The sequence below is a fragment of the Mandrillus leucophaeus genome, unplaced genomic scaffold (assembly GCF_000951045.1).
Source record: "Mandrillus leucophaeus isolate KB7577 unplaced genomic scaffold, Mleu.le_1.0 Scaffold100, whole genome shotgun sequence".
In the NCBI taxonomy this organism is placed as follows: Eukaryota; Metazoa; Chordata; class Mammalia; order Primates; family Cercopithecidae; genus Mandrillus; species Mandrillus leucophaeus.
Window position 1 is genome coordinate 1,089,992 of NW_012098099.1, and position 25,955 is coordinate 1,115,946.

Here is a 25,955-nt window from a genome sequence, read left to right on the forward strand (position 1 = left end):
TTAGCCAGGATGGTCTCGATCTCCTGACCTCATGATCTGCCTGCCTCGGCCTCCCAAAGTGCTGGGATTACAGGCGTGAGCCACCATGCCTGGCCCAATCACTCCCTTCTTTTAAGACATCAGATGCTTCGTTTTTGTGTGTGAGTGCTAATATAATTTCTTTATCCAAGTCTCTGAGTATTTCCTAAAAGTAGAATTACTAGGTCAGAGGTGAAAACAACTTATTATTTTTGTGGTTTATTTCAAAAGTAGTCTTTTTGCCTTTGAACTTTAGAATTTAAATTTAGAAGTTAGAAAAAGGAAAAAAAAATGTTTTCAAAATATACTACAAGAGATTAACATTTTAGTATATCCTTGATAGCTTTTTGTACATATCCATAAATATTTAGATATGCATCTCATCTTTCTGTATTATTTATAAAACAGAAACATGTAGTACAAATGTACTACAATCTGCTTTGTCTGGTTAACTAAATAACTGAGATTCTTTCTGTGTCATTAAAGTCTTCCAGATTCAGAAATGAAGATAACTAAATCGTGCTGGCTTTCCACAAGTGCTGTCCCACAGATTATAAATGAGGTTTAGTATAACTAATAGCAACTCAGTAAATTTTAAAACGCTCTTTTCATAGTCTAACATTAATACTAAACCTTAAGGGAAACCTTCGTATTTCTATGCTGAGGACATTTTGGCAGGAGAGGGAGGAAAAGGAAGAGAGGAAAGGGCAAGGCCGGGAAGAAGACATGCATCAGAAAATATTCAAAAATTCTCCCAAAGGGAAAAACCACTTGTAGTCACTTGAAGAAATTGATCGAATCAGTAAATTACCAAAGCAGTAAGTCAGTAATCAGTTTATTGCCCTAAAATGTTATTTTCTCCTTAATACTTTGTAAATCACTGGCCACGTGTGGTGGCTCACACCCATAATCCCAGCGCTTTGGGAGGCTGAGGTGGGTGGGTCACATGAGGCCACGAATTCTAGACCAGCCTGGCCAACATAGTGAAATCCATCTCTACTAAAAATATAAAAATTAGCTGGGCATGGTGGCAGGCACCTGTAGTCCCAGCCCCTTGGGAGGCTGAGGCACGAGAATTGCTTGAACCCGGGAGGCAAAGATTGCAGTGAACTGAGATTGTGCCACTGCACTCCAGCTTGGGCAGCAGAGCGAAACACTGTCTTGAAAACAACAAAACAATAACAACAACAATAAAACTTGTAAATCACTAATCTCAAGGCAAAATCAACCTTATATTAACAAATTGGTTTCAAAATCTCTGGATTTTGCCTAAGGAGGAACAGAGTAATAGCAATCACTTTGTTTCTCCTAGAATTCATTACCTATCAAAGAAAATGCATAAATTCTAGAAGTACTGCTTGCTCCTTTGCCACAAAGCATACATTCAAGAGTAAATTGTTTAAAGCCAAAGGTAAGATTAAACAACTTATTTAATATCATCCTGCCTGTTATTATTTCTAGGTCTTCTTTGATAATATGTCAAGGAGTTACATTTGACATAGCCCTGTTATTTTTACCACAGGTTAATTTTAAATCCCATTGTGGCTTATAATCACCATTACCATCACTGTCACCAACAAATCACATCACCATGACAATCACCACCACATCATCACCATCGCCAACATCATCATCACCATTCACATCATCATCCCCATCACCATCAGCATCATCATCACATCACCATGACTATCATCACATCACCACCATCACCATCACCATTGCATCACCATCACTATCACCATCACATAACCACCATCACCAACATCACCATCACCATCACCGTTGTATTATCATCACATCACCATCGACATCATATCACCATCACTACCACCACCACCATTATCACCATTTCTCCCATGGCATCAGCAGCTGTGGTCAACAGGTTGACCATGCAACCTTTAGAAGATAGCTCATACATGGTCTTCCCACATATCCTCATCTAAAGTAGATTTCCCATCCTCAATCATAATTCACTAGCTTAGTAATAATTTTCATTTCCTTTCTGGTACATATCACAAACTGAGAGTCTCCTTTGTTTTTTTACTTGTTTCTCCTCTGTTTGCTTGTCTACAATGCAATCTAGGTGAGAACAGGGACCACAGTTATCTTAGTAATCTTCTATCCTCAGGATAGATGCTGGCCCATAACAAATACTCAATAAAAATCACATGAATTAAATAATACATCGCCTATTATCAACTTTTTGTTTCTAAACTCTAACCCAATACAAAAAAAAAAAAAAATCAAAATGGCCTGTGTCAAAGAATGCTCTTTCTAGTATATTTTGTCTCATTATGGAAATTTGATGCTGCTATACCCATAAGTCATTTTAAACTATTTACAAACGATGTAGGCACAATCAAGAACATCAAGGTAGAAAAGTGACCTGATAGATTACACAGGTTAAGAGGTAAGGAACTATTCACTCACAGACATCTCTCTCATCTTCCCAATATGAATTTCCATGGTCAAATTAATCTTTAAGGATAATATACTGTAATGCCACGAAACTCATTTTAAATGATAAATACTACATTATTACTCATATATTAATACCTAGGTATGAATTCAGTTACAGATTATTTGAACAAACAACACTGGGCAGGTCATTTTTAGCTCGCCAAGGACCAAGGTGTTGGGAGGTCTAAGTAAAACGAAAGGCCACTTTATTGCTAAGGAAGGACCAACAGTGCACAGGAGACCGTGTGCATGGGGTGGGCAGAGAAGACGCAAAAAGGACAGGAGTGGGAAGACAAGTCTCTGTTGACCCTGATCTTTTCTAGATACTCTATAAACAAAATGTCAGAGTATTTTTGTTCCATTTCAACAAATATGTTTGAGTGACCCAATTTATAGCATTGGGAGAAACAAAAATCAGTCTTGAGGCCAGGGCTATGAATGCATAAGAGAGATTAATATGTCATTATAAGTTGTGTGTGTGTGTGTGTGTGTGTGTGTGTGTGTTGAGAAAATGGAGAGAGTGGAAATGTAGAAGAAATGAAGAGAACATTTAGCAGAAGATAGACAGTGGAAAGCAGTCTGATATTAGTGGCTGTTGTGTAATAAATATTGGTAAAAATATTGTATTTGCTTCACTAGACAGTCCAAGTGATCACTACAAGTAAAACCCTTGTAAGTGAATCAGTGTTAAACAGTAAGAGGCTTCCCATTTAGAAAAGCACACATATTCTGAGGATTTTCCCAAGAGTATATCTATAAGCTTCAAGTAACACAAACAGAAATCTGCTGGCTCAAGGCCAATCTGCTTAAACACTGTGCTCCATGTCCCCCTAGACATGCTTGCTGGCACCTGGAGAGGAGAAGCATTTAACTCCACTTGACTTACCCTAACGGACCCTTCACTGCCCACTGTCCACTTTCCTTAGCTTGCCATTCACAAAGACGACTTACAAAATGAACTAAAATGAGGATTGGTTATTTTTCCGGGTTTCAAGAAGCTCCCTTTAAAAAATCTCTCATTACGAACAGAAAAGAAAAAGTTGTTATACCTACTTTAAGGGAACAAAGCAAGTGCAATTCATCTTTGGTAGCATGAGACAGGATAAGACAACATATTTGTTCTATGCCATCATGCCTAGGAACATCTCATAACCAGACTGACTCTTGAATTGATCCCCTTTTCAAAATGTACGTGTAATAAAATGGTACTCCCCAACAAAGCAATAATAAATCTAAAAGTGGGCTTTCAAAATATTAATGTCACAGCGTTACTAGCAAAAAAGACTGTTAAGCACAGCATTGTCATTACAATAAGCACATAAACTTGTCATTGGATGTGTCGACCAAACAGGAGGCCCAGGGTCAGTGAGAGGAGTTAGGCATGGAAAGGTTGTGTAGTTGTCACCTCTGCATACACAAGGATGGCTAGCAAGGGCTTATTTTAGATGGGAAAGAGCCTATGGTTCCCACAACAACAGTAACTTAACCAGTTACATATATAGTATATTATGACATGAAAGTTGACACCACATACAGAAATACTAAATACTACATATGCTTGAGGGGTACAAGTTATTGTTGCTATGGGAGCTGTAAGTTCTGAATGGCAATAAAAATGGAGTAAGAACCACCTGAACAGCCTTGGATCGTGCCTTTATGAAAACCCTGTGCATTCATACACTTGACAAATCTTTACTGAGTGCCTACTATGTGTAAAGAATTGTGCTACAGGCTGTGGGAAAATATGGCCCCTGCCTCCAGTAGCTAACTAAAAAAGTATCCATTGGGACCTTACAATTTTACAAGGACTGAGGGAATTCCTCCCTCTGTAGCCAAACAGTATATTCCACATTTTTCAAATGTCATGTAAAGAAGCCTATATAGGGGAAATGCTATTAGGATCTATCCCAAAATGCCTTCTACTTAACTCCAGCATCTGACTCCTGAAGCTAACCCTCTAATGCCCGTTGCTATGTTCTCCACTGTTGAGTCATTAAGCGTAATTGTTGGTCTACCCTTTCCTCCCTTGCCCTCTTCCAACTCACCCTTATGTCAGCTAATGTGATAAACACCGGCTGGGTGCGGTGGCTCACGCCTGTAATCCCAGCACTTTGTGAGGCCCAGGCGGACGGATCACGAGGTTAGGAGATTGAGACCATCCTCGCTAACACAGTGAAACCTGGTCTCTGCTAAAAATACAAAACAAAAACAAAATTACCCAGGTGTGGTGGTGGGCGCCTGTTGTCCCACCAACTTGGGAGGCTGAGGCAGGAGAATTGCTTGAATCCGGAGGCGGAGCTTGCAGTAAGCTGAGATCATGCCACTGCACTCCAGTCTGGGTGACAGAGTGAGACTCCGTCTCAAAACAAACGCAAAAAAAAAAAAAAAAAAAAAAAAGCGATTGACACCAAGAATATCTTTACTGCTTAAATTTTCCTAAAATTCTCCTTGCATTGAAAATACTTTACAGAACATGTCAATACTTATTGCAATTTGTTCAGATCTCCTAATGGCATTTATGTATCCCATGACATCTCAATAAATATCAAAATACATGTATGTCTACATATAGGTATGACTTTTTAAAATGAGATCATATTGTATGTGATGTAAACTCCCCTCACTGGGACCTGAGCACTGCAACCCTATCTTCCTGACTTGTTAAAATGCACTCAAGTACACTTTAATCACATAGGAGAGCTGAAACTAGATAAAGAACCTGATTTAAAAACAAAAACCTGTACCTGATAAAGAATATGGGAGAAGATTCCCTCCACCACCCCAATCTCAGGAACTTGCAAGGTCTAGGAGATGTCACAGGTAATTTATTAACTGTAATGAGGAGTAAAGCAATACTTAACTGCATAAATTGTTCACATGACTGTTGAAAACAGGCTTGAGGGGAGATAAATAGAGGAGGGAAAGAGAAAAGACTTGATCATTTAAAAATTCTTCAGAGAAAATAAATGTAGATATAAAGAGAATTTTGCAAAGAATATTCTCTGTTTTTCCCATTTTTCTAAATCAACAAGATCTTATGCTTAGAGACCAGTCAGAAGTGGCTTGAGAGTTGTGATGTAAGTGCCCAGAGAACAGGACTCAGGACTCATCCAGGTTTGGCCACTGCCTTTGAACAAATCAGTTAATCTCTTTGAATTAAAACAAGGGTCTTGGGTCAGTTGGACTTGATAATCTCTTTCCTCTAAAAATTCCAAAACTATATGAAATTCATCCTTCTTCAGGGACGGAGCAACTTACCACATCTGCTTACATGTACCCATACCCGCCATCAGGCCATAACAGCTGGGACGTTGGTGTATCTGGAGGGCGAAGAAATTTGCTTAACAAATACTCAGTAAGCATTTGTTGGGTGAATGAATTTTTTTCACCATCTGCAAATGTTTGTGTTTGGTGGATCTAGGTTCAAGGCTGTGTGCTGAACACATATGTACATGGGGGTAATCCCCTAGAGGTCATCATCAGGGGAAATAGAACACAAGCTTATAATAACCCTAAAAGAAAACAGAATGTGGATGCCAAAAAGAGGCACAATGTGCTCTGAGGATTCAGATGAGGCCAGACTGGTTCAGGCAGACAGGTAGAAGATTGCTGCAGGAGCTGTTGCTTCAGAAGGATGGACAAGATTTAAGTAGACAGAAATTGTGGTGGAAGTTCAGAGGTAAGGAAGAAAGAAACTGCAGATGTTTGAGAAAACTGCATAGTCTAGTTCAATTAGACTAGAGTTTAGAGTCTGAATTGGAGGAGTGAGAATACAAAAACAAACCAGGAAAAGACAGGATGGGGCTTTGCATGACCTTGTGTTTCAGAACAGGGAAGAATGCATTGAAAGCCATGTCTTAAGGAAATTATCCAGAATCTGGCTCAATGGTGAACAAAGTCAACACAGAGCAGGTGGAAATCTGGGTTAGAGCAGGTGGAAATCTGGGTTCTTCTCCCAGTTTCAATGAGAGCCCCACTGCCTTTGTCTGCTCTACATTTGGGGCTTCTGAAGTTAAATTTGTTTGAAAAAAAGAAATGTGTGAAGGTCACCGATGTACAGAAAACATAGGAACAGGAAGACTAGAGAGGAATTACGTCAGTAATTCAGGCAAGAGGAACAAAAGTCTGGAAGGGAGGGTGGTAGCTAGACTGGATAAAGAGATTTTTCACCCCAGGTAGATTCCATGTGCTCTCTCCATTCATTAAATGTGGGGAGAGTCAAGGTGACTGAGGGCCCAAGATTCAGTGAATGGAAAGCTGTCAGCCTTTGTGGAAATAAGCAAGTCAAGAGGTACAAACATAGAGTAAGCCTGCTTGAACTTGAACCTCAACTTTGCCACTTTTTCATGTTAAGACAGATACTCAAGCAGAGTTCTTAGAACACTGTCTGGCACACAGTAAAAGTAAAAAGTAAGTACTGTTATTCTCTCAGGTGGAGTGGATTTGTAGGACAGATGCATTTAGCATCCAACATGATGCTAGTGAAGGGAAAGTCATGGATGTTTTCTAGGTAGATATGCTCTAAAAAAGTGGTCAGGGTTACAAGGGAATGAAAGAATAGATAGAAATAATAGTTGAAGTTACTAAAGCTGATGGGAATACAGAAGAAAGAGAAGAACCTGTGAGCAAACGTTGGGAATGCCTCTTTCTGGAGAGGAGGAGGGCGCAATAGCAAGTTAAATAAATAGAAAAGAGGTAAGAAAACTAGGAGTAGACAGTTAGGGTCAAAAAAAGCCAAGCCCCGGCTGGGTGCAGTGGCTCACATCTGTAATCCCAGCACTTTGGGAGGCCGAGGTGGGCAGATCACCTGAGGTCAGGAGTTTGAGACCGCCTGGCCAACATGGTGAAACTCTGTCTCTACTAAAAATACCAAAAATTAGACAGGCATAGTGGCAGCTGCCTGTAATCCCAGCTACTCAGGAGGCTGAGACAGGAGAATCACTTGAACCAGAGAGGTGGAGGTTGCAGTGAGCTGAGAACGCGCCATTCCACTCCAGCCTGGGCAACAAGAGCAAAACTCTGTCCAAAAAAAAAAAAAAAGCCAAGCCCCTTTCTAAGGAGCTTCAAGAAACATAACCAGCAATATCTCACACAAAAGGCAAAGATAGATAAGCACTTCCATTTCTTCTACAAGGAAAGTTTAAGTACTGAAGAAGCAAGAATGTGAGGATAGATACAAGAAGAAGTAAATGGGTGACAATAATCAGATTAACTCAAGTACACGTAGTGTTTTCTGTGAGTCAAGCACTGTGCTTCATTCTCTACATGAATTATCTTATGTGTAATTCTCACAGCAACCCTCTGAGGTAGTGATTTTTCTAACTCTTGCTTCACTGTTCAAGAACCGAAGCACAGAGAAGCTAAGTAAGTTGTGCAAGGTATAAAAGCTATAACAGGTGATGGGCCTGGTATTCAAAAGCTCGCAAAGAATTGTGCTAGAGGCTGTGGGAAAATATGGCCCCTGCCTCAAGTAGCTATTAAAAAAGTATCCACTGGGACCTTACAATTCTACAAGGACTGAGGGAATTCCTCTCTCTGTAGCTGAACAGATATTTCAGTCCTCTCTTAACCACTCAGCAATACTGCCTTGAAGATGCAGGAGACGCAAGTGCCAGAAAGTGGGCCAGTGAGAAAGACTTGTTTCAGAGGTCAAATTCTTAGAAGACAGCTTCTTTAGCAATATCTTTTCTAATTAAGTTGTCCTGATTTGTATAATTCTAATCATTCTCCAAGACACAGAATGGATAGATGCTCACGAATTCCCAAGGAATCTCTGGAAAGCAACTTAGTACTTCTGATCCCTTTTTAAAACACAAGTAATGGAGGAACATTCAGCTATGTAGAAGACACCTCCAAAATTAAGCATTGGATTTCAAATTCTATGGTCAATATAATGAATATGCATGGCTTTCCAGGGATTTCTGCAATACATGGCTTTCCAGGGATTTCTTCTGGGGAAATGTTTGAAAAACTTTCAATAAGAAGATCTGAGTTGATCAGTCTGTCAATGGGGATTCTTGGGAGTTAAGGACTGGGGAAGTAAGATGGCAGCAGGTTGTAGAGGGTTTAAATTCACCACATTAGTGGGTGGGTGAGCAGAATGACAAGATACAAAATGGCAGGTTTTGAGGTTTTATCTGGAATTGAGGACAGTGTGAATTGGAATGGGAATTGAAGGAGTAGGGAGAGCAAAGTCAAGCTATGAAGTGAGGAGGGACTGAATCAGGGAACCAGGGAGGGGAACAGTAGTGCCAAAGAAAATTGGGAAGTGTGGAAAACAAAACAGAGCCAACTGGATTCTCTGATCACACAACTCTTCTTTATTCCGAGGACCACTGATTAGCACCTCCACACTCAGCCCTGTCCCCAGCTCTGCTCACCAACCCTGTCATGGGCATGGTGAAGAGTATTCATATATGTCAGCCTCTAGTCCTACTCTGCCCCCATGCCCTGGGTTCAACAAACTGGCAGACACCTTGTTTCTGTGCCCAGAGCCTCATTTGCACCCTTGTCCTGGAAACTGGATTTTCTTAGTTCTTCCATGCAGAATTATCCTTCCCTTCCTCCTCTGGGACCTGCAGAATCAACTCCCTGTTTCTCCTCACTCCCTCCTATTCCTCTTACCTCCTCTGAAACCCACCGAGTACCAGTTGTTATACCACCATGACACAACACTGTTTTGCAAAACGTCTGCCTCTCCTGCCTGGCTTTCCTGACCAACTGAGTGACTCCTCACACTCACCCCATCCCACTCTGCTGTCTATTTCCGATTTCCAGGTTGTCGATTCACTCAGGTACATCCATGCAACACTCTTGCAGCTTAGAGTTCCCATGTTTTATTGAAAGAGATGACATGATATTTATCCAAAGCTCAATGAATATAGGAAAATTGAGAATAACAAAGAAGAGTTGGCTCTAAAAAAACTGACGGTTTTGCCTTTTTACTAGCCGCAGACATTTTGAATTCTAGGTGGACAAAAGGTTTGTTCAGCCAAGTGGAAAAATCACTTCTAGGAGAGATAAGAAAATGAATATTAACCACAGCCGTGAAAGGTACTAAGGAATGACTGAGCTAAATTTTGCCTCCAAAGGGAGAAATTCAAGCCCCTGAGAACATGTTACTCCTTTGGACCAGCAAAAGGCCAATGCTCTGAAATACGCACTCAGAACACTAGGCATGTTCTTCTTCCACGGAATGCTATGTTGATGCATTAAACTTGGAGCACTTTAAGTGTTTCATAAGCTTTGACTTCTTGAGAAAAGACCAAAAAAAAAAAAGTTTCCATATAGTATTAAAAAAACAAATATGAACCACTGATGTGTGTGTGTGTGTGTGTTTAAAACCTGAAATTTAAGTACCAATGTTGCTCAGTGTCAGTTCAAGCGCTAGACATATTTTCCCTTAGGTTATTTCTGGAATCATAAACTTAAACCTGCAACCCCTGAGAAATCCCAATTTCAGTCTCAGACATTATTTCTGACATTTTTAGATACCATTTTATACTTTAAAATGTTACACAATCCTAATTTAAAACTTGAAAATTATAACCGTTATGCATGACACTCATTCAAATAAATGAAACCAATCAACACTGCATTTTTTACTGATCTAGTCTAAAATCTTATTTTCTTTTTACCTTTGCCTATATTCCTTTTTCCTTAACTTTTTATACAGAAGAGCAATCCCTATTTCATTAAAATGAATATATATAGTTATATATGTATATGTATAAATAATCTTCACTAGTATGTTGAAAATTGAGCTGGAAAACCAAGAAAAAATTAAATGTCAAGTGATCAGATATTGCTATTTGCTTATCTTTATACAGAGAAATAAAAAATAGTCCATTAACATAACTTTACTTAGACATTATTTTGAGAAAATATTATTCAAGAACCAACTAGAGTAGATCCTAAATTCAAGTCACCGTTTTCCAAGTACTACCAAAATAATCTCTTTATTCATTATATTTTATTATTCATTAACTTTGTCAATTTGTAAGTACGCATGAAGCTGCCAATTAACATACTCTTCTGTGGCCTTTTGTATTAAAAGTTTTAAAACATGATTTGAATAATCCATTTCCCAGACTGTAGAAAAATGAAAATTATTCACAGTCACTTGTACTGCATAAAACATTGCTAAAGTGAATAGTAACACAATATTTCCACTTGGAGTAGTATTTCAGGGACTATGTTTTAAAGGTGACAAAATGTTAGTACAGATTTGTTTTTGCCACTAAACAAATAGAAGAAAATTTTCATGAAATCCCTGAAGACAACGTTATATGCTGTATAAGCTGCTTTTCAGTCATGCTCCTTTGGACATGCCTTGTTTATCTGATCCCCATATAACTTAAAATCTTGTCGATGTAAACTTCTGAAACACAAACTCTGTGTCCTCATTCTCCACTCCCCTTTGTCTTTTAAGATCTGTTACAAAGAACCTCGTGTCCCCCCTTCACGTTTTAAGATTCAACATTATGACTTGCTAAAAATAAGCATGTGCTGGATACCATGGTGGTGGCTGCTTAAATTAAATGTGTTATGCAGTATGAATAAGGAACCATGGCTGAGAAGCCCTTTCCTTTTAGATATCATATGAAAATAGAAAATGACTGTTTTCAAGGATAGCCTCATTTACACACTCCGAAATGAAGCTAGGAGCAGAGCACAAAAAACAAATTCCCAGACAAGGAATGTTGAGAGAGAACAAATGGAGCAAAGGCAACTCAAGGCTTCAAAACCACTTGAGACGAGCATTCTACTGAGGTATAAATTAGGAGAGTGACAGTTGTAACGAAGCAGTCATTCCATAGTGCCCACTGAGCTCCCACTGCAGGCCAGGACATACCTCTAGAGAGACTTAGGAGTTGTCTGGGAAGTAGGAGATAAGGGGAAGGAGTAAGATGCTGAGTATGAAGAGAAAAAACAACCTGTGTGGTCTCCAGCAATGCTTTCAACTCTTTACCTGTTCTAAGATGATTATGGGCCAATTCCATTGTAGAGAAGGGAGGGAGGGGGTATGGAGACAGACGAGAAAATGTTATACAGTTAGAGATGTGTGTGTGTGTGTGTGTGTAAGAGAGAGGGAGAGAGAGAGAAAGTGAAAGGAAAAGAAACATCTCTGTACCAGTCTAAACTGAAAATACAGAAAGCCCGTAATTATATTCTATTCAAGCCCCTTTGCTTGGATGTTCAGTCTGACAATGGCCTCAATAATACACCAATATCATTCTTTCCTGAAAAAATTGGCTGGAAGGAATTGCCCAGATAAAGAAAGGTGGGAGGCACTCTGTTCCTGTGGTCTCAGGTTTTCATGTGAACATACTTCTCACCCTTGCGAGGAGCAATTCTGTATTACATTGGTGCATGATAAGAGTGTGACATTCATGGCCTCTAGTTCTATATGTGAATTCGATCTTTTCCCTCTTTGTCCCACCCCCAGTAGGAAGCAGAAACCCTGGGTAAAAGAGTCTCTTCATCAGATCCAAACTTTCCGCTGATAGACTGTACCAAGATCAAAATGCAGGGCATGAGATGCTAGCAAACTAATTTGGTTGCAGATCTAAAACCACAGTTTTCAATGAGATTTATAAGCATTAAATGAAAACAAACTCAGAAATTAAAGAAAAGGTCTTATTTATTGTCCCTTGAAACTCTAATAGAATAAAATGAGTGCATGAGGCACGTATTTATCTGTTTATTAATGTATAATGGTAATTCTTCCTAAACATAAATAATGATTTGTTAAGTCAGGGACATACTCTTCTGTTCATTTGTTCATAAACATATTAATAATTTAAGCCCATAATTTGTGCTGTGTAATCAAGTTAATGTGCTGACTTTAAGCAAATAACCAGGGGGCAGCATAGTCTCTTGTCTTCAATATTTCCTTTAAATCTCTATTTCTTTAAAGATTTGGTCCAACTAGAAAGAAAGGAAACCACCAAGAAATATTGAAGGAAGGGAGGTGTGAATAGATGAGAAAGAAAACCACCAAGAAATATTGAAGGAAGGGAGGTGTGAATAGATGAGAAAACCTACCAAGATCTTAATGCACAAAATCTCCAACTCGTATCCTTGTCTACTGTGTTGGATTCTAGCACACATCTCTCTTTTACTCCCTTTCAAAAGATTCAACCCAATTTCCCACATTGCTGGGCTCTTGCAGGAGATGGTATCAAGGCTCAGCTTATCTGTTTGAACAATGACCATGTCTCCTCCCTGTGATTCAGAGTGATCATTGAAAGGAGGGATGCAGGTGTGGAGAGGTGGCGGTACAAGATATAAGATATATTATATTACAGGCTCCAGACAAGAAAAGAAAAAGAACAACGCTGTCTACCAAGCATTATGTTCCCTTCTGATGTTCCAAAGCAGTAAGTGCTTTGTTGAAGATCATGTTGATTTATTTCACCAAATCAGCATTTTGTTTCCTAACCATATATCCATGAGGTCTGGCAGGGCTGAATCATTTGTAAAAGCGAAAGGAGATATTTAGGAGTACACTCTATTTGGCCTTACATTCAAAACACACAAATGCAAATAAGATTACATTTTGTGAACATTTCAAACTACTAAGCAGAGATGAAAGTTCTCTATTTTAGCTCCACTCCATCTCCAGGGCCCCAATGTTTAAAATTCCATTTGACAGGAAAAAGGTTAGTTGAAAACAGCCAGATAAAAGATGCCCTTTATTGAATTCAATTTCCAAAAACTGAAATTGAAATATGAGAAATACCACAGGATTTTTTTCAGTTTTCCAAAATTTGTGTTAACATGTACTTTTTTTGGTAAAATCTCTGACTTCATATCACTATAATCCTTAATGATACAATATAATTATTTCATGAAAATGAATTTAGAAGTGCCAACATACATTTGGCTGGAATTTTGTTGAGTTTTTGTGAAGGATGGATGGAGAAAGAAAACTTATCTTGCAAATAAGTCGAAATTGATTTCAAATTTAGACAAGAATCTTAATCAGTTAAAAGATGATAGATAGATATAGAGATGATAAATGATTGACAGAATGTTAATTTATCAAAAGATAAAAGAGTTTCTGAGGCTATGAATCTCATATAGTTCAGACTCCATCAGCATTTTAAAGATATGAACCTGTTTTCAAGCCTTCCCTGAAATTACCTCTGGGAATTTTCCGCACACACACAGAATAGTGCCATATATATATACACACACACACACACACACACACATATATATGTGTGTGTGTGTGTATATATATATATATCCTATTTCTCTCTCTCTCTCTCTCTCTCCCCTAATTATCAGGATATATTTTATTTGTATAACTATATGCATAAATAGGTAAACTCTCATATGCAGAAATGAGAGTTAAAGAATACTTTTAACAGATATTTCCAAATCAGTTCTTAAAGGCACTCAGATAATTTATCCCTAAAAAATTTCTTCCGGCTTTGAGAAACAAAGTGAAGCAAATTGCAAAAATTATTAAAACTGATCATGAAAAGGTGAGATTTCTCTCAAATGCTATTTTATAATCCCAAATATCTATTCTATTATGTAACTTATGAAAACACCTTAGCTTTTGATCTTATTTATTTTATGGCTTCCCTATTTACTAAAGGTGATAATTTTAATAAAAGAATAGTTTTAGTTTTTAAACAATTAAATAATTATTCTTTAACCAAAGAATAATTTATTCATTCATAGAATTTATACATCTCTGTACTCAGATTACCTTGTAAGTCTAAAGGCATCTGACTGTGACATGGGGCACTTACAAACTTATTTGTGAAAATAACTTGGGACACTGTATTGAAAGTCGGCCGCATCTAAAGGTATAGCTCATGGAGGACTGGGACATCAACTATTTGAGGCTAGTGTGGCTCCCTAGCCTCAAAGTTAGGAGCAGCTCTTTGACGAAAGCTACCAAAGAGCACTGATTTGCTCCTCCAGACTTCCACTCCCCAACGGGTCTACCATTTTACATTTTACAAAAGGATCATCTTCCAGGCCACCTGTGGAACCCAAGTACCACAGCTATTGATGGCAACAGTAGGAGGAGGAAAAGGAGGAAAGGAAGGAGGAAGGCAGGGAGGGAGTAAATGAGCTGTTGCTGTAATGAAATCAGCTTTCATAAAGAGATGACACTTTCCACAGGTAATGTTAGGGCCATATTTCGATTGTGTGATTTTGCATATGATTAAGGACTTACACCTGGCCTCCAGCATTCTCAGGACCAATTTCAGCTTTGCCACTTAGTGTCCTGCAGGGCCTTGCACCACTTCCTTAGCCTCAGCCTTCTACTTAGGAAAGTGGAAATAACAACAGTACCTACCTTACAGACCTGGCATGAGGATTAACTTATACCAGCAAAGTGCCTGGTACCTAGTAAGTGCTCACTTATTGGTAGATTATTACTACTGTTGTTTTTTGGATGGGTAAATATTTAGCCCTTTTCTGGATGAAAAATGATATTAAACATTAGATATTCAAGAAAGTTTACAAGAGCCCCACTGAAACACACACAGACACACAGGGATACATGAAATGAATACCAGGTTACATTCCTTCCATTCCTCTTCTGCTATTGATTTATGATTGGCGGGGGGCAGGAGGGGTTACATTGTTCAATTTTTATAGGTGTATTTTCTTTATTATTTAAAATAACAGTCATCCAGTTTAAGAGGTACTGTGATAGAGTGCACTAGAATCATCTGTAAAGCTTTTTAAAAATATTCATACCCAGACTCCATCCAGATAAATAGAACCAGAATTTCTGAGAATGAGTCCTTCACATCAGTAGATTTTTAAAGATTGCCCTGGTGGTTCTACAAGGCAGGCAGAGGGAAACAGTGGAACTTCAGAAAATGATATGAGTTCAAGTCTCATTTCTTCCACTCCTTAGCAATATGGCTACAACTAACATACATAACCTCTCTGAGCCAGCTTCCACTTCTATAAAATGGGGATGATGATCTGTATCTACTTCTAAAGTTGTGGGGTTCAAACAAGATCATTAGTATTAAAGCCATACTCTGCAATTTGTTCGTGAAAGCCCATTTTAAGCTCCAGGCAAAGAAGTCAGCTACCTTTAAATCTACAGATGAAGCACACTTGTCTTAGCATCTGTTAGCATCTGTTTGCATCTGGAGGGAGGAAACAAGAGGGAAAAAGAACACACCTACAGTTCCATAGACTCAATTCTGGAAGTCTGTGTAGGGAAAGATGGCATGGTCAGCTCACACTCCCATCTCTTATTCAAATATAAGATTTCATTACTGCCTACGTTACTGTCTTCTTAGGATATGTAAGGTAATGTGATTAAAGGGAAAGAGCAAAGACATATCCTAAAAGAAACGTAAAATATAACTTTTCACATTCTCTGGAATATTTCAATAATGTACACTTTGTCTACCTTCTCAAAACCCTAAATATAGTAGAATTCAAGAGCTAAGTCTCATTAGTTTTGATTCAGCCCTGCTTGTGGCTGCATTATTTAACCTATGAATCAGGGTTGAAGGATTGGTCTGACAATATGAAATATAGAAAACAGAAATTTAACTGACATTAATTACCATGAATTTCTTCTGGTCTCTTTTTCACTAATCTAGATACATTAACTGAATCATGCATTGGAAACATATATCTATGTCAATTATCTTAATAAACAGCATTGAGGCTCATGAAAGAAAATAGCTTAAGCATTTTGTTCAGTTGTTTGGTGGCTTGGAGCAAACATAAAGGTTTTCAAGTTATAATGTGTCTGACTGAGAACCAGCTCCTTACGTCATTCTCTGTCATTCTTACCTCTTTGTTACTAAATACAATATTGTGATCTTTATTGCTATTTTAATTGTTTTGAGTGTTCAATATATAAATGATACATCTCTTTTCCTGTGGCATAAAGCTACTCTTCACTTTTAACATTACACTTAACCTTCTCTCAGGAGATACTATTTATGAGTTCTTTTGCTCAAACAAATCTTATTTGGAAAATTCTGAAATCTTTTATGGTAAGAGAAATGAAACTTCTCAACTTGGTAGACTGATTGCAGAGACTAACTTATTTTTAAAAGCTAGATCAAGAGAGAATTGGTTAAATAAATCACTGTATATCCATAAAAGGGAATACTACAGAGAAGGATGCAGATCTATTCATAGTCACATGAGAAGAGGTTCAAAATGTTTTTTATATATAAAAGTAAGTTACAGAACTCTATGTATAGTATAGTTCTACTTGGATTGTATAAGGATTGCATATACATGCATAGAAAATCTCTGAAAGGATATATAAGAAATAGTTAACAGTGGTTATTTGTGGCGAGTGGAATCAGGATACTTTACTTTCCACTTTATACTATTCTGTGCTATTGAAATGGTCTGCCATATGCACGCAATACTGTTATAAATTTTTAGTAAAAAATTCAAAAATACTCATAGGAGTCTACCATGTAACTAACTCACTTCAATCACATGCATATAAGAATTGTGTTCATGTACTGTCACTTTTACTCAGATGTTCCACTCTCTGCCTGAACTAGCTGTTTAAATTATATTTGATAAATAATGGTAGAAAAGGAGAAAGCAATTGCAGTTGATAGGTTTCAGCACTAGTACAAATGGAAGTACATTGCAAAGCAAACAGCCTCCCTGTTTTTGGAAGGAAATAACTGCAATATTCATACGTTTGCAGTTTTCCGATCGACTATGTACTCAAATTCTTACCATAAACTTGATGTTTAAAAGCTGCAAAGTACTACTCAGGAGGCTGAGGCGGGAGGGTCTCTTGAGCCCAGGAGTTCACAGCCAGCCTCAGCAACATGGCAAGACCTCATCTCAAAACAAAAACAAAAAAAGTTGCAAAGTATTTTTCCATTTTCAACCAAGTTGAGAGGAGTATTTTAAGTAAACATCTACCGTAATTTTTTCAGGTACTAAGATTCAAAACAGAGACAAAATATTTTTAGATTATTAGAGGTTAAATAGTCAAGGATTCCTAAAATGTTTAAAGTATGTCTGTGAGTGTGCATGTGTGTTAATGAATTAGATTGCTAGACTGTCTCATTTTCATTTTTACTCTAAACTCTTTCATCACTAGAAATCTAGATATAGGTTTGTTTACAAATGAAAAAAGTTTTCAGAAAAGAAATCACAACTTTAGTTCTTGAATCTAGGATTAATTCATTACCTAGGAACAATGTAGGACTGTTTGGGATTTGAGCCTTATTAGCCTTTGTTCCCAGAGACCTTTTGAATATTACTACAAACACCTCTTATATTAGCAGTTCTAGAAACACACCAAGAAATGCACCTAAGAATGTGTAAAGACTCACTTTGTTAAGGAAATATTGAGACAGAGAAAATGAATACAACAGAGATTTACTTTTAAGATCCTTGAACACCGTCTGCTGATACAAACGGAGAGAAATTTACAAACTTGGCATTCTTATATCACAGCCAAACTTTCACAAAACTCTTATTTTTCCCAAATTCTGACCTGGGGCATTTCATCCCACAATCATCGCTTCTGCCTACCATTCAACCAGCATCTTGTCAAATCTGGCTGCAAGATTAAGTTTCCCGATTCGGAATTCAATATTGTAACCCTAAGGATATAAGATTCAAGCTGGAACATTCTGGGATTTTTTTTAATGGATAAAATTGTTTCAGCCCAAAGACCACAGCTCGCCCTGGCCATAATGATGAATCATCAGGACTGACACTAAGTGAAATGAGTTTGATGTTCTTGGTTGTATTTGTGCCCATTAAGCAGCATTTTACATTTGTCCTAACTCTCAACCTTTTGGAGAAAAGGTTGAAAGAGGCTTGTTTTCTCGTATTATTTGAGACTTACAAAATTAACTAGCTCTGTCTGAAGCAAGTTTGGTTTGCCATAGTCCCTACTATTGTGTGTCCAGCTCCATTCTTGCCCATTCTGCCCTTCCAATTTGGAGGAAAAGAACTGAAGATTTAAGAAATATCTACTTTTCTCTCATATGTCTTCAGTATCAATTATGGCTTCTGGTATCCTTGCTTCTGTCTTGGTACAATATTTACCTTTTACTCTCAACAAAAACCTGCTTCCTTTAAACAAAATCTGATTATGAATTCTGCACTGAAAACTAAGCTCCCTACAAATGTTGTACTTTGTCCTTTTGAAGAGGAATTTGCCTGAGTTCTGATTAATGCTAAAAACATCACTTAACAGGTATGTAATCTTTTCAAAATATACCTGTTTCTCTAAGTTTTTAGGTATTAGAGATAAATGTTTTATTCTAAAAATAGTTTTAAATTATTCATCAAAAATCAAGGTCATAAAATATGCAGAGTCAGCATCATATTAAACTCCAGAAATAATAAGTGCTGTTGCATAGCATTGGAGCCCTGGTTAACCTCTTGTAAAAAGCTCCAAAGATTTAAAGAAAAGTTTTCCTTAATATTGAAATTTGTGTACAGCACAAGCACTGTGAAGCCTTTTCTTAGACTTTGTTTTTTAATTCTAGTTCTCCTGTGCTAACGTATTGTTTTACTGTATTTTTCATGTGTGATTTGAATTGCTAGGTGAGATGAGGTAAGCTTACAGAATAACTTAGAAATATAAACTAAAGAAGCAAGTATATTGGTGAGTTTTCTGCTACCTTTCTGCTTTGTTTTGCTCGAGGTCTTGTCTCTCTTTCCAGTGCCCTTTCCTGCCTGGGAAGCACACAAAGATTCACTTTTCAGTTATTACTCATCAAACTGACTCTGGTTCACAGTGGAAAGGAGAAGAAAAGCTGATGGAGAAATGGCACTGAAGAAAGAGAGCAAAATGTCAGAGCAATACTTTTGAGCAACTATATCCTTTTCATTAAAGGTGTCAACACATTTATTTGCATCTTTGACCCTAGGACTAGGGAAGTGCTGGAAATTATGTGGGCACCTTTTCCCATGGGGAAAAAAAAAATATATATATATATATATACACACACACATATACCTCCTAGGTGGGGGGAAGCCTGAAAATAGGTGAAAGTTAGAATACTCAGTTGATCTTCAAATTTTTTTTTTGTCTTACGATTAGAAAAGTGCTGTTGAAAGGAATAGGGTTGCATTTCACCTAGAATCAGTGCCAAGTATCAACAGCTAATGTCTGTCTTTTGAAGAAAGAGTCTTTCATATCATGAGGGTTTTAAGGCTACTGATAAAACAAAAAGCTATTTTCTGAAGACCAGTCAACCTGAAAAACAAGTGTTTTAAAACCTAGAGAATTTCCTTTAATGTAAATAATCAAAGATGTTTTCAATTATTTTGCTGTTACTTACATACAATGGTTTTACATTTATGAGAAGTGCTATCCCTGAAATAACAATAATATTATCATTTATAAATGGGGTATAGAAAAATAACACAAGCATACAGCAAACCAGGAAGGAATTTTTCCAACAAAAATTAAGCAATATTCACCATAATCGGCTCACATTGTGGAATTGGGAAAAACAAGAAAATAATAGAAAGAAAAATAAATCTTTACTGAAATGTAGTGATAGTGTTTCACTCACAACCCTTGCTTCAAATTGAGATGCAGAAGAAATGTGTAAAAAGCAAAACTGGTACAAATCTTGATTACAATTTCGAATCTGTTTAAGACAAGATGGCTCAACAGAGCAATTTACATAGGCTAACAGAGCAAAGCTTGACTCGATAATTTACTTTATTGGACACACATTTCACCTACAAAAAAAAAGAAAGGAGCGAGGGAGGAACAAAAGAAGAAAGGAAGAAAGGGATGTAGGGAGGGAGGGAAGGGAAAAATAACATAAATCCAAGTTTGAGATTACATATAGAGCAGCTATTATCTCCCAAGTAAAGGTTTGGCCATAAATTACAAATTAATTTAAAAGTTGTGTAATTTGGATTTTCTTTTAGTGCTCAAATTAAAGTCAATATTTATCTTTTGGCACATTGCTTCTTCAAGTCTGATCCTTTCATGTTTGCACTTTATGTCACAACTTTATTTTCTACTCAATCAAGCATTAGAAAAAAGTAACAGCTTGTACAATATCACAATGCAATTGAAAAGCGAAGTTTTTCAATATTTGCAGACATGTTAATTATATTCCAATTTTCACAGCAATAAAGAGAAAAATACTTGAAACTGGTAATATGCAGTTTACATAGCAAAGAAAAGGTCAATTAAGAAACATCCTTCACTGACCTCTGAAACAAATACTATAGATTTTACACGCAGGAAACTTATTACATGCAAACTTTCTTTCATAAGCATTTGTATTTTAAAAATTGCAGCCACCTCTCTGCATATGTTAGAGGTAAGAATCAAAAAGTTTTAAGTTCTTAAGCATTGAAAATGATACTTGAATCGTATAGTTTAATTGACCTTAGAGATAGAAAACTTAGTTTCAAGACCCAAGTTCAACTAATTTTTGTTTAGTATTAACATTATTGTATAGTAGTATTACCATATTGATAAATTTTACTTAAATGGACAAAATTGACTTTATCATTTAAATGTCTGCTTTAATTTTAAAAAATTCTAAACGCAATAAAAATTAAGTCCATCTAGTAAAATGTAAAATGTTAACATAGGACTTTCCTATAAGTATGAATGAAATATTAACTGAAGCTTTTTAGGTCAATAAACAATACACACTACAAATTCAATTTTGGTGAGTCCGGCACTTACCAAAAGAATACTAGCACCAGTATGTATAAGAAAGAATAATCCTTAATTAATCTGTATTTTTTCTAGTATACCATTCATCCATAATACCTTGGGGAAAAGGTATTCTCAATAAAATTCAAGCAGTAATAATTTCACACTCCCAAAATACATAAATTTGTTGAAGCAATCTGTCAGTTTCAAAAATATACGCATTCACACCCACAAAAATGACTTTTTTTAAGAGTCTATGGGAGTTATGCTTTGCATGAGTAAAACAGGGTTAGGTTAGCCCCAGTGTTTCATTTTTATATATAAGGCATGAATATCAGTCTAAATCGACTGAGGGCAATCTTCAAGTGTGTTATTTACATCATGCCAATGTCCCCTCTCCCTAGGCCGCTTGCATCGCACATCAGTTTGAGCATATTTTAGGTAAGCAAATTATTATTAAATCTACATTAAATACTTTTTGGAACAAGGGATTTTACCATCCATGTAAAATTAATTGTTTTTATGCTATAACAGTGAAATATTTGTGTGTTTTAAAATCTCCATATGAGAAAACATACATGGAGATACTGTTAAGCCAAATGCATGCACACATACTGAGCACTGTCTGAGACATTTGCATTAGTCTTCTGACGTAGAACTTTACAACACTTCAAATTGTCGAAATGTACTTTGAAAAATAAAAGATCCATTGTACCAGTAAGGGAAATTGTAAACAGCTTTTTATTGTACTTCTAATGCTATTAAAATATAGAATGCGTGATCTCTTCTCTCTTCTTCTAGTACTTTAGCAATGTCAACTGGAAGTGCATCCATGATCACTTTATCCAGCTGTCTCTCTCCCACTCCCAGCAAACTCTTAGATGATAAATCTTTTCATCTAATTTGGTTCATCTGTTGCTTTTATTAGCAACTAATTTAATATCCTCTGTTCTGCAATATTTGCAAAAGTCAGTCTATAGACGTGAAGCCAGCCGGGACCCTCGGGCCTGTGCATCAGGATGGTGGGCTGGCTAGGTCCTCTGGGGACAGCAGTGCCAGAAGGAGTATTGGACACAGTGACCCGACTGTATGAGATGAGAAAAAACAAAAACAGGAGGTCCGCAGTACTGATGAACTAATCTGTCACTCACAAGCTCAGGTCTGCAAAAAAAGAAATGAAGCACTAAACATTTAATGGCCATAAGAGATGGAAATGCAAGTCTTCATTTCTAAATGATAATCCAACCCATGATCAGAACCTGCTTAACTGTGTAATTGAATTGAATTGAAAATCATCCCCTGGATAACAATCCATCCTACATTCAAGGGGTTAGGAAGCTAACTACAAGTAATTACTATCAGAAATCTGATTTGATTTCCAAAAATTGTGTGAATGAACCAAGTTTCTTGATCTTGATATACCAGGCAGGGAGTTTGTTCTTCCAAGTACTAGACTGCTTAATTGCTTGCTTGGGGGAGGAGAAATCCTGGGGGAAAGGCATATATGAGCAATTTCTACTCTGTGAAGCCAGCGCTGTGTCCTGAGCTGGATCACGGCCAGAAACACAGAAAAGTCTACTCTTTCCTACAGTGGAAGCAACTGTGGATATTTCATCCTAAGAGTGAATGAAAAAACCTAAAGCTCATACTTCATGGGAATCTTTCAATATTCTGACGGAAAACTGGTTATTTGCTCCTCCAACCCAAAGTCATCTAGGAACAGGACTCAGAACAGGAAAAAAAAAAAAAAAAGACAAAAATAATAATTATTCCAAAATGTATTTGAGAAGAAACAAACACAAACATTTGCATTATTAAATGGGATTGTTCACACTTGCTGAGTAGATATAAGATGATATTTAAGTCAAGAGCTAAAAAATAAACCGTCTCTTTCTGGTTTTGATTGACAGCAGAGCAATAAAAATTATTTTCACATTCTTTTCCTTATTGTTAAAAGTAATCATTTGAGTAAATACACTTATCTGTGCTATAACTATTAAAATGAATTCATTTCAAATATGTATAGCACTTTTCTTTTTTATATTTCTAGATATGGTTTCCATATAGACTTTCTGACTTTTATCATATGCATATAGGGCAATATTCTATTTCTCTTTCTTTTTAAATACTTACTGTTTCAATTTCAAATAAAAAATAAGCATTCTAGTTTGTACATTTTTAGCACAGAAATGTTTACAACCTTCAACACAATTGCTTTTATAATTTACTGACTTGATATTTTGAGGAGTTTTGAACAAATTATGAGAAATAACACCTTCAGAAAGCATGTGATGCAACTATTGGCAGTGTATTCATAAGTCATTAACAGGTAGAGTTCTTAGACATATGGAACCTTTAAAAATTATCCTAAAGAGTACATACAAAACACAGAACTCTGTAATAATAACTAATTTTAAACCCTGACAAATTAGAAGTTAAGTCTACTATCTGTAAAAATATATACTGATTCCTTTTTTTTAAGTATATACCTGAGCCTTTAAAAAGTATATGCCTTTACAATTGATTTCCAAAAAACAATACTCAATAACAAACTACAGGTGACTTTCCTGATTTTTCAGCAGAAATATATAGAAAAAGGAAATCCTATTTCTTATTAGAGATTGAAGCACAGTAATTCTGCACAGTATTAAGAACCATAACTATGCCATACAGAAGACAGGACCTGCAACCTAAGAAAAGTTTTATTAAACAGGACAAGACAGTGATTAGGGGCTCAAGTTTTATTTCAATATGCGAAAGTCATCTATTGTAACAGATATTTATTTCATTCCCTACACCACTATTATTTTAGCTATATTTGATATATTTGCTCATCAGTGAATACTTACATTGAAACAGTTATTAAGAGTATATAAAATCAGTTTATATATTTTCTCCTGCCTAGAGACTTCACTTTATATATATATGTCTATAGAACAAAAACCAACTTAAAAGTTTTAAAAAATATTTCTCTGTTGAAGCAAATATCTACTTCTTTTAAAATAGTGTGAGCCTGTGAAAACATGGTATTATGTATTTGACATTTTCCATCTAAAAATACATTATGAAGCAAGCATGCTGGTATTAATAAACCATGTGCTTTCAGAACCCTGAAGTGCTTTTCTATAATTTTGTTGAAAACAGAATAAGATGATATATTTTCCACCATGCTATTAACATACAGCAAACAAATTTTATGTCGTTGCCTTGCCAGCTTGTCTTGATTGGAAAGTGTACCAAAAAAAAAAAAAACTTTTAGGAGTTTATAAATATTCGTGAGCATAGTCTGGTTTATGAGTTAACAATACATAAGTAAACATAGATAACTTAGAAAAATTTAGTCAAAAATACATTACAAAAAAAAAAAGAGAAAGAAACCATGTATATTTCCTTTTTCCTCACCCCACCCCCATCATAGTCAGAAAAATCACCCTCCCTCTGCAGCAGGTACTATCCTTCCTTTCACCACTTTAGTTATCTGAAGGCAAATGAAAATACAACGATCCTTTTCGCCTTCTGATTTAGCTTACAACGCAAACATTTTAACACAAGCATAAACTACTGACTTCACAGAAAGCACCAAACAGAAAGAGCAAGACTCACTGACCCATTTGGAAGACAAAGACGACAGAGCAGGAAAGCTCTAAAAATCAGCTTGTGAGGCCTCTGAGAGATATTCTTCTGGCATTTCATCACAGCAGCCCCAGACCAGCTCACCTCCCTGGATACAAGGAGGAGGCACTAAATAGAGCTGTTTATTAAAGCTGCTGTGCTGGATTGCATTAGGAAGCGCGAGCAGACCACCTGGACCTTTCAGATTGTGGCAGTGTTTAATTTGCAGCCTGCCCCTCTGCAGCAGCCAAGACTACTACTACATTCACCGGGCTCAATCACACATTATCTGGGTTAGAAGTCAAGGCACATGTATCTATATATTTATATTTCCCATATGGAGAAAGTGAGAGAGGGAGAGAGAGAGAGAGAGAGAAGGAGAGAACACAGTCAAAATAAAAATATTGAACAGCATTAGAAAAATTTTAACTACTACGTAGAAAACCACACTTGATTCTCTTCTCACACTTTCTTTCCTTCGGAGATCAAAATCTAAAAAGAAAGCAAATTTCTAAAATAGATTTTTAAGAAACATTCAGACCAAATTATAAATTAGATTTATCCCTCAGTGTTTTTGTTGTTGTTTTAGTTTTTGTTTAAAAGGATCACATTGAAGTTTTAAGCTGAGGTTTCCCTGGTCAGATTTAATGGGTGCCTTTTGCCTTTCGCACTTTCAGCACTACACTGGCAGGTAGCTGAAGATACAGATAGAAAGATGGTACTGTAAATATGAATTATGTGAATCATATGGTGAGACCCTTGTGGAAAAAAGGGGAGTTGAGAAATGGCTGACTCCATACCTGACCAATTACAGCTTGCATGGTCCCCGTGTCCTGCTGCGCTGAGAGATCGCAATCCATCATATGTTGTCTTTGAAAAGGAGAATGGGGGTTTCTGGCATGCATCTGTCAATCAACTTCTGCACTCACAACCATCACCAAAAGCAAGGGGAAAAAAAGTCAAGCTGCTCCACCAAATAGGATGAAACCGTCATGTGACCTCCGGCAGACACGCACACACACATTCACTACCTCCACAGAGCGTAAGAATTTTCTGTAGATATGAAATGACATTGACAAATATCCAATACCAAGTAAATAAAGTGAGACAAACAGCTATTCACCAAAGACAAAAACACGGGCTGTAATCTTCCGCTAAAGGTTTAACAAACCTATGAGGATTATTTTTAATGCTCTAGAAATCTATGTTTAAAACAAAACAA

At 36.8% G+C, this 25,955-nt stretch overlaps 1 protein-coding gene across 2 annotated transcripts in view; it reads right to left on the reverse strand.

The window, feature by feature from the left end:
- The window catches only part of POU6F2 (POU class 6 homeobox 2), a 500,852-nt gene extending 475,258 nt beyond the window's left edge, over nucleotides 1-25,594 (reverse strand). For both annotated transcript variants that reach the window (XM_011972725.1, XM_011972721.1), the window contains exon 1: nucleotides 25,534-25,594. The gene's annotated coding sequence lies outside the window, so the exon portion shown is untranslated. The remainder of the gene's footprint in view (nucleotides 1-25,533) is intronic.
- Between the last annotated feature and the right edge of the window lie 361 nt (nucleotides 25,595-25,955).